This window comes from Pseudopodoces humilis, chromosome 27 (assembly GCF_049639895.1).
Source record: "Pseudopodoces humilis isolate 2021_Gansu_Grassland_sample_001 chromosome 27, ASM4963989v1, whole genome shotgun sequence".
Classification (NCBI taxonomy): domain Eukaryota; kingdom Metazoa; phylum Chordata; class Aves; order Passeriformes; family Paridae; genus Pseudopodoces; species Pseudopodoces humilis.
The window spans coordinates 1,704,777-1,722,700 of record NC_142226.1 but is presented as its reverse complement, the minus strand read 5'-3'; the positions used below and the strand labels follow the sequence as shown (position 1 = coordinate 1,722,700).

Genomic DNA, 17,924 nt, shown 5'->3' with positions numbered 1-17,924 from the left:
CACAGCCTCAGAGGGGTCTCCACAAGGACACAGCCACACTCAAAACCCAGCAAGGTTTCAGAAAACTAAAGAAATTGTCAAATTGACAGAGTGTGAGGTGCATCAAAGGAGACAATTGCACCTTACACCTGCCCATGAGCTCACCCTTGTGAATTTCCTTCATGATCCTCTTCTGCATCAAGGCAAGGATGGGCCACCTGAACACCCACCTGTGGCTATGGTCAGACCATTGGGACCAATCCATCCTGGGGCTCCTGAGCCTGAGAGGGAACAAATAGGTTTTGTTTAAAGATGAAGACTCCTGCTGCAATAAGGCTCTGCTCAGTGCCTGTGGCTTCTGCACAGATCTGGAACACCCAGCTGAAGTATTTTCTTCAGTACCTATTTAATTTCCTATATACTTGAAACAAATGCTGTTTTTTAATGTCTTGCTAATCCCAGCATGTGCCATGTGCTCTGGGAGGACTCTGCTTGAGCAAGGGAGGTAGAACCAGATGATCCTCTGTGGTCCCTTCCAACCTGAACCAGTCTGTAATTCTTTATGCTGTTATCTACTGCTGGATTCTGGGCATGAGGATGGAGCATTTCAGACCCCAGCTATATTTTTGGATATACTTGTGGTTTTTAGAGTAGGCAGTGGAAGGTGTGAGTGGACCAAGGACGTGTTCAGGAAGCCTTCAAGTTTTTCACCCATGTTGGCCACCTCTAGGTGAAAGCCAAGCCCTAATCTAAGTGGATTGTTTTTTCTTTCAGTACTGGAGGAGAAAATAAGGTCAGGAATTTTATCTGCAGTCCTCCCAAGTCTTCAGAGCTGGATTTCTGTTACAGGCACATATTTAGACCTGAGATACTGAAAGTTTTTCCCTGCAATCAGATAATGCCCAGGTGAATCACAGATGGAGGCAGAGATGATGTGGTTAGGCTGTGCAAGTGCAATGTAGAAACCAAAGGGACAAATGAAGCTTGAACAACTTTTCAGTCATCATCTCTACACTTTGCCTGCTTGACTTTGCAGCCTTCTTGTTCTCAGCACTAAATTTGTTAATTTGGACTCCATGGTCTAGACATAAGGTGCACAGGTCCCAAGGAAAGATTCAGCATGTGAAGGTGAGAATTTATAAAGGTGCTCACAAGAACAATCCTGCCATGGGAAGTGTTCCAGTTACTGCGTCCCCAGATTTCTCTTGGTGAGTGCTCCTTGGAAATGGTACCATTGAAGTGACTCCTGACTTGCAAGGTGACTTATTAAAGGCATCACTAAACTCCTTAGAGAGCCTTGGGGGAAATCACAAGCAGCAGTTCACTTCCTCACACCTGGAAATACCTCCAGAGCTCAGCAAAGCTGCAGTTCAGCAGGACTGGATTTGATGTTGGTTTTGGGAGGGGCAGCCTGGGGGCACCTCTGCACGATGGAAGCTTGTAGCTCTCTCTTTAATTGGAGGTGAATTTAATTTCAGTAATGAGCCTGGCACATTCCAGTTCCTGATTAGATTTGCACAGTGATTAACCCAGCAGATATTCACTTGGCAAACTGCCCGGTCCATTCCAGTTGCAGTGGACTGAAACCACTTCTGCTGCTACTCTCACACTGGGAAGCAAGGTCACCTGAAGGTCACTGTGGCAAAAGAGATGTGGCAGGGCTCAAAGCTATGGATTTGGAACATTCTCCTTGGGAAGGGCCTGTCCAGCTCCTCCTGTTGGATCCCACTTAGACTGTGATCTACAGTGGGCAATTTCTGGTGCTCCATGGGCCAGGAACAGCTCCTTGGAGAAGGTTCCCAAGGAGATAGTTGGGTTAGCCTGAGCTCCTGGGAGTGCTGAGCATCCCTCAGAAAGTGCTGCCAAGCTCTTCCATCTCTTAGGGTGTGAAAGAAGATTCCTATTGTTTTCTTTCCTCAAGTAGCTCTGTCCTTGCCTGAGAAGAGATGGAGCTGTGGGTACCTCCAAGGACACTCACACCCCTGTGCTGACCTGGGCTCCTGGCCTTGGAGCAGAGCTGGATGGAGAAAAGGGGTGAATTATCCAGCAAGTTTGCTTGCAAAGAATCCCATCCCCAGGACTTCCAGGAAATTGTTCTTTACCTTCACTAATTGACTCTCAGAAGAAGAAGAAACCAGAAGCTACTTTAAGATGTCAACGTCACTTGTCAGTTGATGAGAGCTTCCAAGTGATTTCCACATTCTCCTGAAGATCTCCCAGCAGTGCCCCAGAGCAGGATGAGGTGCAGGTCAGTGCCATTTCTGTGGTCACTGCCCTGTCCCTCTTGGACAGCAGGTCCAGCTCTGGGCAGGTGGGACCATGTCATAGAGCAAACTGAGGAGCACACACAAAACATCAAAGGATTTCCTCTGTAATTCCATTTACTGGTTATTGGGTGTCTTCACTATGATGATTATTACCAGGCCAGAGAGTGAAAATGGCCAAATCCACTAAATTTATTGCAAAAATCCATAGTTGGCTCAGGAGAGACACCAGGTGATGGCTCTGCCCTCCCTCACACATGGTTTATAATTTTATTATGCTGACATAAAACATTTTTTCCTTCTTCCATGGACTGTCTGAAAGGGAAATAAGCCAGAATCAAGAGATTAGCTTGTGTGCTTCGTGTTTATAATTTGGCACTGATGGGATATTATAATATAGTCCAGATGCCTGAGAAGATGTTTAATGTAAGCCAGCATGATTGACATCTCTCCATACAGGATCTGAAGGCTGTCAGATCTGAGGTTATTGAGTGCCCCACTTACTGACAAATATATACACCAGCTAAGTAGGGCACAGATCACCAGCTCACCCTGCTGAGCTCAGGCCGTTCTCCTGGAGCTGCTTTCGGACTCTGAAGTGCTGATGGCATTAAATATTAGATATTGGCAATTCCTAAAACCATCAATGGCCCCAAAACTGACAATTTCCTGTTGTGCAAAGGAGGTTTGCTTTGGAAAGGGCGTCGAGGCAAATAAACTTCAGTAACTGCCATTACTCCATGACCTTGGGCTGCAGGAACTGCACCTGGGCATCAAAACATCTCTGTTAGCATTCACTCACTTTTCTTTGCACAGTAAAGGCCAAACTCTGGGAGTTACATTGCCAAAGGGATGCTTTTGCCTGCATCAGCAAAGCTTTTCCAGGCCCATCTGAGCAGCTGCATAGCAGGAGCAGTGAAGAGCCAGGCTGGATCCTGCTCCCTTTGAATCCAACCAGATATTTGGGCAAGAGACATCCAAACAGATTTAAGAGCCATGTCCTGAGGTCGAGCTCAGGCATGATGAATTGACCAGGGCTTGGTGGCTTTAACAATTATTTCCAGTTTGACTTTGCCTTGCTGCAGCTCCCACTCAGTGGGTCTGGTTGTAATTCTCCTACTGGTGAGCAACCCAGCAGAAATCAGTTTACAATTTATCCACCTACGTTTGTTATGAGTTGTATCTCTCTCGTTTATTAAAATGATTTGGTTGAGCAGTAGAAGCCCCATTGTAAGTGAGCTTTCCTGGGCCTTGAATCACTCTAGAAAACCTTATCTGGACACTTTCCATTTGGGGCCAGTGCCTGATAAGGCTTTTGTGAATGCCAATGGGGTATAAAATAACTGATATTCCCCTTCTTGAAATGCCAGCATGGGGTTGGTCTCTCACTTTTGTGCTTTTCCCCTGCTTCTGCCAGGAAACTGTAGTCCCACAGACCCCAACTTCTATCTCTCCTCAGCCCTCATCCAAACCACTTGCTGAAATCTGGACCACATTTGTTCTCAGGTCATCCTCAGGTCAGGGTCTCACATTCCTTCTCAACTTCCAGTTGCAGGACCCATGCTGAACCTTCTTTGCATCTGCCAGGACCTCACATCACCGCTAGGAGCATTTAGTAATTGTTGGAGTAACCTGCTGTCCTTGTGCCCTCACTCAGCAGCTTCAGCTGAGGGCTGGAGTTGCTCCTGTGTGCTCAGGAGCTCCTGCACTGGCCAGGAAGGCAATGGGAGGTGGGGTGGAGCTCTCTTGAGGGGAAGATCAGGAGAAAGAAATCATGGAATCACACTGTCTGAAGAGGTCAAACCTACTGCAGCAGTATTTGGTAATTCTGGTGTCACTTTGGGGTTTTTGAAGGCTCCAGAGGACTGAGGAACAGCTTCCAGAGGCACCTGGACAGTGTCTGCTTTGATCTGCTCTGGAAAGCCAACCTACATGACTCAGAAACCTGCAGTGGCAGAGGGCTCGTGAGATTGTTAAACCCTGAACAAAGACAAAGGGAAATATGTGTGGGAAGGAGCTCTTCCTTCTGCAAGAGGAGGGAACCAGCACAGCAGAATCCAGCTGATTTCCCAACACTGCATTCGAGCCCTCAGAAGGGAAGGTGAGAACACAACCATGCTGGAACTGATTCCTTAGGGTTTTAGCTTTTATATTTTTCAGAGCCTGTATGCAGTAGTGTAGAACTCTGAACTCCATATAGATTGTTAGTTAACTCTTCTTCACATTTTGGTCAGACAAAACAATCCTTCCAGGCCTGGGATCCAAGGACACTCTCTGCCTCGGGCCCCAAAAATTATAAACAAAAGTGAATCAGGGACGGGGGAGTGAACTAAGGGTTTCTGACTTCATTACCTGAAGCTGTAACTGGAGAATTAACCCTTGATATGCAAATAAACCAAACTTACATCTGTCTGAAAAACTCCTGACCATCATTCATTTTGGGTATAGCCCCCTGGGGAGGCTTCATCTGCCTGAAATGTATCTGAAGGCCCTTCACCAGTTTTACCTTTTTAATTTTGTCTGGCCTCTGTTTTTAGCCTGAAAAAGGCATCAGAAGCAGCCCCATGGGTCCCATCAGCACAGAGCTCATGGAAGGTGCACCCACAGGGAGTGGGAGAAGCGTGTCAGGAAGGTCTGGAATCAAAAAAGACAGGCTCTGATGTGGACCAGAAGCCTTGAGCAGCATCTTTGCTGTCAGTCCCCTGGGTTTGCAAGACACACAGCAGCTCCCTGTCCTTTGGATCCAACTTAATGGGCTCAGGCAGCATTAACTGGGAGCAGCATCCTGGGGATTAATAACAGGTGTCAGCCCAGACTCAGGGTCTCATGTCGAGGGAGGATTATTTTATTATAATTAATATTCTTATTTCTTATATTGTTAATTACTGGCAGGAGCTCGGTGCTTTGGGGAACCTGCAGTAATGCCTCCATCCGTGCTCCAGATGATCCTGCAGACTTGGAGAGGCCGTGTCAGAGCTCATCAGGGTTTGCAGATGACTGGCTACCATGCAGCAACCAGAGGTGAGTGGAAATATTACAGACACACAGGGAAATCTTTCAGACTAATCCCCATGAATCATTTTGTTTGTATTCATGACCTCTTTTACAGATGATAATATATAGATATAGATATATATAGATATATAGATATATATAGATATATATATAGATAGATATATATATATATTTGGTAGAAAAACACTTCCTTCTAAATAAGCACTCGTGAAAAACAAACATGTCCTAATTACTCATGCAAATATTCTCATTTGAGTATTTATGCAAATATACTTGCCCATGTGAGCTGGTATATCAAACTGCAATGAATATTTATTTTCTTGAGAAAACATGGAAGCGGAAAAAACCTTTTTGTTCAGCTTCCCTAAATATGACAGCACTTTAGTTGTTAGCATTCAGCAGTGGCTGAATTTGGTATTGATAAACCACAGGGTAAATTATGATTATGTGTGCATGTATCTGTTAAAATGATTGTGCAACTGCAAAGGGTTAACAGGGACGTGCCAGGAAAAGATCACAGTACCTTTCAGGCAGAATTTGGTCCAGACTGTGCAGCTAGAAACTTCTTCTGAAGAAAGAATTCTTTTTCTTGTACAGGCCTGTTGGCATAGCTGAAATGCACTGTACCATGCTGATCCCAGCCAAATGGCCCCGTCTGCCCTGGAAATGAGGGTTTTTTTGCCCTGGAAATGAGGGTTTTTTTGCCCTGGAAATGAGGGTTTTTTTGCCCTGGAAATGAGGGTTTTTTTGCCCTGGAAATGAGGGTTTTTTTGCCCTGGAAATGAGGGGGGTTTGCCATGGAAATGAGTTTTTTTGCCCTCTGTTGGCTTACACAGTTTCCTAACCCACTTCACATGAAACCTCTCCAGACCAGTGGACCTCATTGAATCACTTAGGTTGGAAAAGACCTTTAAGATCACCAAGTTCAACCTCGAATTTAACGCTGCCAAGTCCCACAAAACCACATCTCTGGGTGACACATCTACACATCTTTCCAATCCTTCCAGGGATGGTGGCTCCACCACTGCCCTGGGCAGCCTGTGCCAGGGCTTGACCACCCTTTCCATGGAGAAATTTTCCTTAATATACAATCTAAATGTCCCCTGGTGCAACTTTGGGTCATTTCTTCTTATTCTTTTTCATCTGTGAGAAGAGACCAACCCCCACCTGGGTACAGCCTCTTTCCAGGGAACTGCAGGGAGAGAGAAAATTCCTCCTTCCATCTCTCTCTGAAGATGGGCTCCACACTTGAAAATCTAAAGCCAACTGGGACCTCCCCAGTGGGTCAGGAGTGCTGATACATGATGAAAAGTGGTTCAGGGAGCTCTGTCAGCTCCCTCAGCAGCCTTGGCTGGGTCCCATCTGGCCCCAGAGCTTTGTGTGTGACCCCTTCCCTTATGGGGGGTTTATTCTGCTCCCCACCCCTGGACACCCTAAGAACAACTACTCTTACATGAAGCTAGGAGAGTGAACGTCCATCAAAGACATCCTTTCCTATTCTCTTTTGGGTTTGGGTAGAAGATCAATGATATCCATAATATTTCCTGACCTCAGAAAAATCTGTTGTTTTAATAATGTTTAATAACTACTGTTCACATTAACACACATCTTTTCATTGGTGTCCCTCTCCTGTCCACGCTCTCTGCATGCACCCCTTGGGCCACAGGATTGGTCACAGTCCAGGTGTTCAACCACCCTCTGTTTTCTGGCTCTTGTGGTCCTATTTTCTTACTTTTTAGCCTCTTCTGTCTTATTTTCAGAGCAGCTTATGTCTCAGCAACCTTGAGAAATTCCATAGGCTCTGATAAGAAACTCCCCAGAGCTTGGCTGGTGCACTCTATGGCCCAAGCCGTCCAGATGCATTAGGTGTATTTAGGTGTGCACTCCTGGAGTGAACACCTTGCCCTTTCCTGGCAGCAGTGGTGCCCAGAGCACTGCCCTGCCCAGAGCAAGGCTGGCACGAGGCCTGCCCACGGCCAGAGTGTAGCAGGAGTCGGTGCAAGGGGAATTTGGCGCTGAGGGAAGATGGTGAATCAGCCTTGGAGGCTCAGGTTATCCTGCACAGCAAATCCATGCCTTGTGCAGCTGAGGCCCAGGAAGCCCCCTGGCCACACAAGCCCCTGTGGGGATGTGGGAGCCCAGCTGGCCCTGTGGGCAGGCAGCACAGCCCTCTGTGACCCCACATGGGACACTTGGTCTCCTGCACATCATGGCACTGACCCATGGCACTGACCCACTGGCCACACCTGACACTGACCTGTGCAAGGGACAGAGCCTGGTCCAAGCTCAGACATCAGCCTTGCTAAGCTAAGCTCCTGCTCCCCCAGTTTGCTCCCTCCCCCACGAGTCTGAGAGCGTCTCCCTCGTCTCCCCGCTCCGAGGAGCGCGTTCCTGCAGATTGCTTTGTGGTAATTAGCACATCGCTGGGGCTGGGAGTGCAGAGCGGGGAAGTGGAACAGGAGGAGAAGCTAACGAGGTCAGAAGACAGCATGTGGCATCCCCGCGAGGAGAGGGAAGAGGATTCAAAACCTGCTGCAATCAAAGACGCACCTGCCTGGGATGAATCCCCGGGGCCAGGAGAGCAAAAGGAGAGGGAGAGGATTTCATTCTGCAACATACGGCGGCGAGTCTTTCTCTCCCGTTTGTTTCAGAGACTAATTAGGTCAATGCTGCCCTTGTAGATTCAGCCTGGAAACCTGAGGTCTGCCTGCACTGCAGAATGCAGGTCCTGGCAAGCGGGATGGGGACAGCTGGTTCTGGGTGTGTATGGGCTCTTGGCCCCTTTGTACTTGCTTGATTTAAGATGCTTCCCACCCCACACTCTGCAGAGCTCAGTGACTTCTGTGCCAGACTCACTCCTGCATTTAGCTGTGCCTAGGACAGGGTTGGAAGGGAACAACACATCAAGAACCACAAATTTCACCTTCTGCAGCTGCTAGCTGGGAGCCCAGGTCTCCTCTGTGCTGCTGCTCTGTGGAATTCACTCCACCACCACTGCTGCCCTCTGCCAGGGCAGCTGAGGTGGGATTTCCAGGGATAGTTGGGATCTCCAGGTAAACAGACACACATGGCGGGGCAAACCAGAGTAGTTGTTGAAATTGAAATGAAGATATCACCAAGCTCTCCTGGAGCACTGCCTGGCACAGTGAGCCTGAGGGAGGGGGAGACTTTCCCATCCTTGGTGGGTTCAAGCTCATGTGCTCGCATGGGGCCCATCTCATGTACGCCCTCCTGCCCGCTCCAGGACAGAGATCCAAGCCTCCCAGCTAACTACCTCTCCATTTCACAAGCCCTGAAACCCCTCCAGGGCACAGACTCAGGGCTCCAATACAGTTGTTTCAAATCTCATCCACTCAGCCATGCTGCTTTTCTTCTGGTGATGGTTTGTTTAGCCTGTCCCTAGCAAGTGACCCATGAGGAGCCTGGCAGTGTTTATGCTACCGCTGATTAGCAAATAGCCGTGTGACCCGCTGGGAAAATCCCAGTCAAGTCCTTGTCTGGCTGCTGACCCATGTAAACAGCAAGAATTACTCCTGAGGCTGCAGTGATGCAGGTCTGGGGTCAGGGGATTAAGCTCCAGGGAGCGAGTGCTGCTCTGCTGCTCGGTGACAGCATCTGCACAGAGGTTTGGTGCCTCACACTGACAGGCACCACCTTCCCTGTCCTGCCTAACTCAGCTGTCCCAACGCTTGGGAGACAAGCCCAGAGCACCCATCTGTTTGATCAGCTCTCCTCATGGGTCTGGGAAACCAGACAGGGGTGCAAAGAAAACAAAAAGAGGTCAGGGAAGAAGCAGAGAGAGAAAACACACAAAGGAACAAGGCTCTCTAGATGCCAGGTGTGGGACACCGCTGCTTTTCATGGATGTCACTTTGAAAGCAATCCAAAGGGAAGAGGGCATTTCCCACCCCTGGTGCCTGTCCTGCAGCAGCTCTAGTCACTGGATCAGGGGTGAGCATGGTGGGGTCACTGGGGCAGAGACAGCACGAGCTGGTGTGATGGACTCTGTGTGACAATCCTGCTGTCCCCGCACCGCTGAGGCCACAAATGCTGACTCCACTCAGGCTTTCTGCTCAGGTCTCTCGAACACTTCCAACAAGTTTCCAGCTGTGCCTCTGGCTGTGTCTTCCATCCTTTGCATGCTTGGAAGCAATTATTCCAGCCAAGTGGCATTCGTGGTTATTCACAGAGCCCAGGCAAAAAACCCAGAGCTGCACATATGAACTGACAGCTCTCAGAGGGGATGCTGCACCAGGGACACAAAAAGAAACAGTCTCTGCTCCTCCTGTGCCTGCTCCAGTTATTCCACATGAGAGGCACAGGAGGAAGGAGAGTAGTTCCTCTGATGTTTGCCAGCAGAAGGGTGAATGGGGGGAACATGAAGGGCCAGGGTGACCCAAACTCTGGATACAGAGCAGGAGGAAAGGGACAGCAGGTGAAGGCCTGGGCCATGTCTGGACTGATGGCAGGGGTACACTCTCCAGGATCCACTGGATCTTTGTTGGATCCAGTGAGGCTGTGGTGTCCCTGCTGGGCTCCATCACTGTGTCCAAAGGGTGAAGGTGTCTGGTGCCTCACCCAGAGGCAGTTTGGTAAAGTTTGGTCACCCAGGAGAGGTGATGGTGTGGTTTATGCTCTTCTGTATTTCTGCAGTTACATCAGATGGGAGAAAGGAACACAAAACGTGGGCTTAGCAGCTGAAATTCATGTTTTCTGGAGAAATTTCCTCACTTCCACATGACTGTACCAGGAATTACAGGGGGAACCAGCTGCTGTGACACAGCTGCTCCTGGCAGGGTGCCTCAGACAAAGAGGATGGATTACTGGGACCTGGGGGACATTAATAAAAGATAGTTGTCCTGAAAGAGTTTTGTCTCTATGTCCGAGAGCTCTCCCTTCCCAGGCAGTGTGTAACCATGTGTCTAACAGGGCTGGGAGCAGCACACACTGTCCTGTGCACCAGCCCTGGGTCCTGCTCGTGGTGGCTCTGCCACATACACTTTGTGCTGCCCTGGGTCCTTTGCCTTCTCACTTCAACTTCCAACCCCTCCCCGTACCTAGGTGATAATTAATAACACATTTTCCTTCATCTTCATTGTAAACTGATAACCCACCAGTGCCTCTAACAGTGAAAAGCCATCCTTCACCTGCCCCAAGGGCTTATCGGATACCTGCTGCTCACCTTGCCTCACCAGGACTATTCAAGGAGATGCTTTCCTGGTTTTTGCTGATCTGGGTCACTCATAAATTTAAATTCCAGTTAAAAGCTATCAGTCGTTTTGCCTGATAAATATACACACATGGGATTTGCTTCAGTTCAAGAGAAAGTAGCAATTTCTTTCACTAAAAGTTGCTTGGGAAAACTGGCGTACAGAAATTGCAACACTCCCAGCTTGGAGACCTGCTTTCTGCCCTGCTATGGTGTCGCTTTGTTATTCACCTCAGCACTCCGGAGTTAATTGCAGAGCTCACACTTTCTCTTGGCTCGTTCGCTTCCTGCTGTTTCATGATTCATTACTTGTAAATGAGTCCCTGCGGTTCCCACAAAGCTGATTCCCAGCCTCACAAAACCCTCAGATCTGTCCTTTGGCTGAGCTTTCGTTGTTCACGCCTGTGCCTGCTACTGGGGAAACTGTCGCCGAGTTACAGGTACTAGCTGCCATTTGAAGAATAGTTTCATCTTGAAAAAAAAGATCTTTTTTTTTGGATGTCCCAAAGTTTCTGTTGACTTCGGGCTGTGAAGTGAGCTCCCTGCTGGGGAACAGCTCCAGGGCAGAGCCTGGAGTCAGCTCCAAACAGGGAGATGGGAATAATATAATATAATATATATATATATATAAAATACAATATAACAACAATAATAATAATGATAATAATGATAATAATGATAATAATGATAATAATGATAATAATGATAGTAATAATAATAATAATATAACTGCAATTGCACTTCACCATGATCCTGTATCAGTCCACTCGTGTCCAGAGTGGATCCTGGCCCACAGCTGTTCCCCCTAACCAAAACACCTCCAGTGCCCGGGCACAACCTGATCCTGTCTGTGGGAAGAGGAATTTAAGCATCAGATTGTTGTCACCTGGGATGGACAATAACCAACCCAGACCAGAAAAATTGCAGATTGCAACAAACTCCCCAAATTTCAGGGTGTTTCTCCCGGAACAGATGAAGCACCTGCTCCAGTGCATGCGGTGAGTTCCTGTCACCCAGGGCAGCAGAGCAGGCTGGGATGGGCAGACCACCAAGAACTGGCTTCTTCTGAGTGGGAAAAGCCTCACCAGGATTTGTGTGACTTATCCACAGGAGGACAGGCACAGCCTCCTCCACGTGCCCCAAGCTGAACTCCTGTCCTGGAGACCCCTGTGGGTGTGGGCAGCTCCCTGAACACTGCAGCTCCTGGTCTCTAGGGCTCCATCAATCCCTTGATCCAGTCCAGGACCTGACTCCCCTTTTGCTGCTCCCTGGCAGCTCCTTTGTTACGGCAAGGGCTGCAATCAGGGTGAACCTTTCAGTCTGTCACAGTGGCTGCTGCACTCTTCCCCTCAGAATACCAGAGTTGAAATTTCTGGAGAATCACAGAATCATAGTCTGGTTTGGAAGAGACTTTAAAGCTCATTCCAACCCCCTCCACTTCCAACACCTTCCACCATCCCAGGTTGCTCCAAGCCCCATCCAGCCTGGCCTTGGACACTTCCAAGGATGGAACAGCCACAGCTTCTCTGTACACCCTGTGCCAGGGAAGATTTTCTCTCCAATATCCCTCTGTAAATGTGAAACCATTCCTCTATGTCCTGTGCCTCCATGCTCATGTCCAAAGTCTCTCTTGGTGAAGAATGAGGCATTCATAAGGAGCACACAGTTTTTAACACTTCAGACAGATGATATGCAAGACACAAACCAGCCCAAAGCAGGACTCCTTGGATTATCTTCCTAGGCCCATCTCCGATTTCAGAGAGGTGAAGTTGGAGGCAAAAATAAGGAGAAAATCACCTTGTGAAAAGTTCTCACAAGCAAATAGACTCCACAGAGAGCACGAGCACAAGGCATGTCCAGCACTGGGAAGGCACCAGCCAGGCATTGGGATGTGAAGTCAGGATGGTTCCTGCCTAGGGAAGATGAGGATTGAGCCATGGAAGCATTTAGGAAACAGCCAAGTCCTTCCAGAAGAGTGTTTTCCATTTCAGGGCAGGTATTCAGCAAGGATTTTGGGTGTCTACAGCCCTCAGGACAGCCCTCACAGGTGGTGTTAGTTCACCCATCAACTCCCAGCCTGGAGTCACTCAGCATAGTGACAGCTGTACATGTAGGCACCCACCTGTTCCATGTTTGCTACCTACATTTTTGTTAAAACTTATCCAATTTGGCTGTTCTCTGACTGCAGCCAGAGGCTCTGAGCAGCACGAGGGCTGGTGGTGCTGGCCTGCAGAACACCCATCCTGCCAAGATGCCAACAGCCTCTGGCGTGTGCCATCACAGCTGCCTGTCGTGGGTGTGACTGTGGGGATATCAACGGGACCACAGGCCCCTCTGAGACCTCCTGGAAGTAAAAGTAGAAGGAATTCGTGTTTTCAACACACAACAGCACAAGGTAGGAGTGACCTTTCCCAGCTTTCCCTGTTCCTGACTAATCACCAGCAGCAGGTGAAGGTTAAGGATCAGTCAGAAGCTTGTAACACAACCTGGTGGTCATTTGGGACATTTTCCTTCTTCCTGGTGGGACATTTTAAAACAACCTGCCTACAGAGGGGTATGCACAGCTTTGATAGTGAGTACCATGGAATGGATCATTGAATCCCCTCTCCTGGAATGATGGTGGGTGATGCAGCCCTTTGCACTCACAGCCACGTCCTGTTCATGGACAAACTGTTTCCTGCTCTGGAATGAATCCCAGGCAGCAGGAATCTTCATCTTTGGAGCCCTTCTCCTTTGTAGTGAGACAATGACAATGATTTCATTTTTGTTTCACTTTCTTCCTTGTCACCAACATTTCTTTTGTCCCTTTCTTTCTTTACAAATGTTAATTCCCATCTTTGTCTTGGCTGTAGCTGTTTCAGTGCATTGTCTTTTGCCAACTGAAATGAAATCCTCCTCGATAGACAGATCTGAGAAAATTAACATCATGCTGCAATTTGGAATAAGCACAGCTGCAACAGCTGCTCAGCTGAAGAGAAAGAGGCACAAGAGCAACAGGAGCAAAAAGCACCTCTGAGCCAGAAGAGCTTTGGGGCCATATTCTGCCTGTGTTCATCAGAGTGGCATTCCTTTATGATTTGAAGCCAGTAAAAATGCCTAGGGAGGGGCTTGGGCAGGGGTTTACATTCCTGCTGAATTTGCATCAGCTGGGGCAAGAAGAATATTGGGAACTCTGGACCAGTCAGCTGTCTAGGCCAAGATAGGTCGTGGAGCACTTCCTCTTGGAGTCCTTATGGAAATGTGTGCAGGATGGGGAAGTGACCACAAAGAGCTAGAAAAGGTTTACTGAGGGCAAATTGGAGCTCAGAAAAAGGCTGGAGAGAGACTTTGGATAAGGGTCTGGAGGGACAGGACACAGGGAATGGCTTCCCACTGCCAGAGGGCAGGGTTAGATGGGATATTGGGAAGGAATTGTTCCCTGGGAGGGTGGGCAGGCCCTGGATCCCTGGAAGTGCCCAAGACCAGGCTGGATGGGGCTTGGAGCAGCCTGGGATAGTGGAAGGTGTCCATGGAATGAGATAAACTTTAAGGTCCCTTTCAATCCAAGCCGTTCTGTGACTCTGGAATAGCAGAGCTGTCCCTGCCTCCTTTTCCCATGACTACCCCATTACCTTGTTCCCATTCACACCAATTTGAATAAGACCAGAATGGGCCCCAAAGGGTTAGAGATAATCACATCAAGTTTTTGGTTTAAAATGTTATAGTTCAGGAACTCAAATTTAACAGAAGTGCTGTCATTGCCTTCCAGCTGCATTACATCTTACATCTCCAATGTGCACAAATGCACTGAACAGAGGTGGAAATCTCTCTGGGTATTGTATGATTTTAAGAATGAAAGCTGAACATCTTCCTAGACCACCAAGACAAATGCCAGAATCAGAGCTAATGAACAGCACAACCAGCTGCAGCTGCAGAGCTGGGACATGAAGGGAAAAAGACTTTTCAGCACTTCTGCTTCCAAAATGAACTTTCTTCCTTGAGCTGAGCAAAACAGCACTCAAAGAAAGGCTGACAAAAAAGATATTGATCCCTCAAGTTTCCAGCAGCCACCACTCCAGGGATTTTGGAGGAGGTTGATGGTATTTAGTTATTTACAGGACTGAGTCCAAATGAACTGGAAAGCTCCAACTCTGGGAAGCTAACTGATAATGTTGTGGTAACCAGCAGAATGCCTCAATTAATTCCTCAATTAAATCCTCAATTAACTTATCAGATGCAGGACAGGCTGAGCTGGACAAGGCAGTTGATGTCTCAGCAGATTCCTTTGCCAGGCTGGAAGGAATGTGGAAATCATTCAGGATTAAAATTCCTCTGGCCCATCCAGTCGCCCCTGTGCAAGCACAGCAGGACTGCAGCCCCAGGGTGATGGCAGGGACAAAAGGTTCCCTGATCTGCTCTCATGGCACATCCCCTCCTCGCTGCTGGACTCTTGAGGACATGCTCTGCCTTATGCTAGAGAGATCAAGAGGGAGAGAACAAATAAAACTGGCCAGTGCTTCCCGGTGGGGTGGGTAATGCTGAGTTTACACTCCCCGGAGCTCACTGCTCCCTCTCTCCTGAAAGATTGGTGATGGATGGCACCGTTTGTACCTGCAAACAACCCAGGTGTGCTCGTGCAGAGCTTCCTGACCCAGCTCCTCCCACTCCTGTCTGAAAGAAAGAAATCCTCTTACCCCCCACACTCAGCTCTGTGAGGTTTGTGTAACTGGCACTGTCCCTGCCTGGTGTGGGAGCCCAGCACTCAGGGACTGACTCTCTCTTCACACCTTCAGCCCCTTTGCTTTTGTGCTTTTCACAATGTTGGCCTCTTCTCAGCAAGGATTTGGGTTTACAGCCTGCTCACACCTCACAAGGTCCCGTCTGTGTGTGCAGGAATGTTCAACAAAACGAGAGGGAAGCTTTGGTTTGGCTGCAGCACAGCAGGAGAGAGCCCTCAACCCCTTTGGCTTGAGGGCTTCTTATGTACTTGAGGGTTTCTTCTGGAATGACTCAATTTGTGCAAGGAAATGTTATAAATTGAGGCAGGAATTTGGCGTACAAGTGTGAGTATTTCTTTATTGTCAGTTAAGCAAAAACAGTATAAAAATTAGCTGTGAAGTGGCCTCTAAGTGAAAAACTCATCACATCTCAGTCAGCTCAGCAGAAGTAGAGTGCAAATGGGTTTGTGTCAGGAATACAAATGGTTTTATTTCAGGAGTTTTGATTGAATTAAACAGAAGTTCAAATTATCCTGCAATTGAATTAACTGAATGTCACTGTATTTCTCACACATTTCATAAAGATTTCAAAGAGCACTTACAGCAGGGTTTGGTGTCCTTAGGGCTGCATGAATGATGAGTGGTTTGTCCTTTTCCATGAAGTGCCTTTTGAGACATCTCACACCGGTTGTGTGACACTCTCACTACCAACCAACAAAGCATGTATGCACTCAGAAAAGGATTGAAATCCCTCAAGCTTTTGCCCCTTCAAAATTAGAAACTAAATGACCCAGCAGGAGGAAGAGGCCACCTGCAGAATCAAGTTCAAAGTGTAGGAGTCCAAGAAAATCAATACAAGGGAGTAGAAGACCTTTTGGACTGTTGTGAATCCCAGTGCACATCCCTGTTCCTGTTCCCTGCTGCAGCCAGAGGCTGGCTATTAGAGGCAAAGCTTTTTGTTGGATTTCTTTAACTCTGGACACTGACAAAAACACCCCACTGGCTGCTGGCCCCGTGGAAGTGCCATTCCTCCTGCAGCACAGCAGACCTGCACTTGGCTGGGGCAGAGCAAGAGCTCAGCTGCCCTATGAGGTTTCCCTGCCAGCTTAGCTTCACTTCTGTAGGAACCCATCCAGGAACCCCCCAGGGCATTCCTCCTCTCTCAGGGCTTTGTGTCAACCTGCATTTCCTTCATCTTCTCTCTGGAGCCTTTGTGTCTTTCCCCCTCTCACCCAACTTGCCAGAAGAGGCTCACAGGAGTGACACTGTGGGACCTCACCTTTCTCAGCCAGCAGTGCTGGCCTGGAAACTCTTCTGCCTGTATATTTGCTCCATACTTCTCCAACCCTCTGCTCATGCTGCTTTCCTCACACCAGCTCCTCTGTTTGCTTAGCACTTTGTCAGTGGAGCTCCTTCTGCCTGTGCTGAGCTGTGATTTGCTGCTCTCAGGCCAAGGCCAGGTCCCACAGCTCTCACACATCACTGTGCTGGTGGCACGCTCTCTCCTGCTGGTGATCACATATGCTCTGCTCCTAAAATGGAAGGATTCCGCCTTTTTTACAGGCAAAAAACCCAAAAACAAAACAAAACAAAACAAAAAGAACCAACACTTTTTGTTGGGGGACACTTGGGTGAGAGTCTGTGTCAGCTGCTCTGTGCACGAGAGCGATCTTGTCAGATCTGTGTTGCACAGTGGAACACAGAGATCTGTTCTCACCCCTTAACTCTGTCAGAAATCCCATGGGACCTCCAGCAAAACACTGAGTGCCTTCATCCCTAGACCACAGAATTCTGTGAACTGTGGAATAGTTTGGGTAGAAAGGAACCTTAAAGCACATCCTGCTCAACCCTCTGCCACGGCAGGGACACCTTCCACTGTCCCAGGCTGCTCAAAGCCCCATCCAGACCTGGCCTTGGGCACTTCCAGAGTTGGGGCAGCCACAGCTTCTTTGGGCAGCCTGTGCCAGGGCCTCCCCACCCTCACAGGGTAGAATTTATTCCTGATATCTCATCTAACCCTTCCCTCTGTCAGTTTAAAACTATTTCCCCTTTTCCTGTCATTACCTGCCTGTATAAAAAGTCCTCCTCCCTATTTTTTCAAAGAGGCATCTGCAAACTTATGGGAGAACTTTACATTTTCCTAGAAATTCCTGCTGATTCAAGTCCCTAAAATGTACTTTTTGCACTGTTGCAACTTCTTGACCTGTTTGCAGCTCCAAACCTTTCTGTGTAGTATTGGGAAAAAGCAGCTCCCTTATGCCTTGAATAGAGCTGAGTCCCACACTGGGGTGGGGACCCCAGAGGGATGGGAAGAGTCAGATAGTCTCTGGTTATGCAGAATTCACCTTTGCTACCAGGCAAATGCTGAGGTGGAAGCAGAGTTCAATCATTACAATGCAAATATTGTCAGTACAGGTTTAAAGACAGAAAAATGAAGCATTTGATCAGTGCTTTTAAGCAGCTCCAGCTGGGCTGCTTCGTGTGGACATCCACAGTCGTGGCAGAGAAACAGTATTTTAAAAAATTCCAGTCTTTGACACATCCACAAAAGTATCCTGGATTAGGGACAGGTATAATTTCACATGCACAAAGCTTCTCTGGGATTTTGATGCTCCCTCATAGTGGTTTGCTGTGACACTCATGTCTCCTATGGATGGACCCTCCTGATTTTCTAGCCATGCTGGCCTCTGTGTGTGATATCCTGGACTTGACCAGATGGTTCACAGTTCCTGTATGAGGAGAGGGCACAGCTCTGTCCTG

The 17,924-nt window shown here is 48.2% G+C and overlaps 1 long non-coding RNA gene across 1 annotated transcript; it reads left to right on the top strand.

Annotated features, from left to right (window-relative positions):
- The first annotated feature begins 1,697 nt into the window (after positions 1–1,697).
- On the top strand, positions 1,698–9,362 carry LOC148182524 (uncharacterized). Its single transcript, XR_015774599.1, has 4 exons — positions 1,698–2,227; positions 4,098–4,344; positions 5,136–5,264; positions 5,856–9,362. It is a non-coding gene; the product is annotated as an uncharacterized LOC148182524 (long non-coding RNA).
- Positions 9,363–17,924: the final 8,562 nt, after the last annotated feature.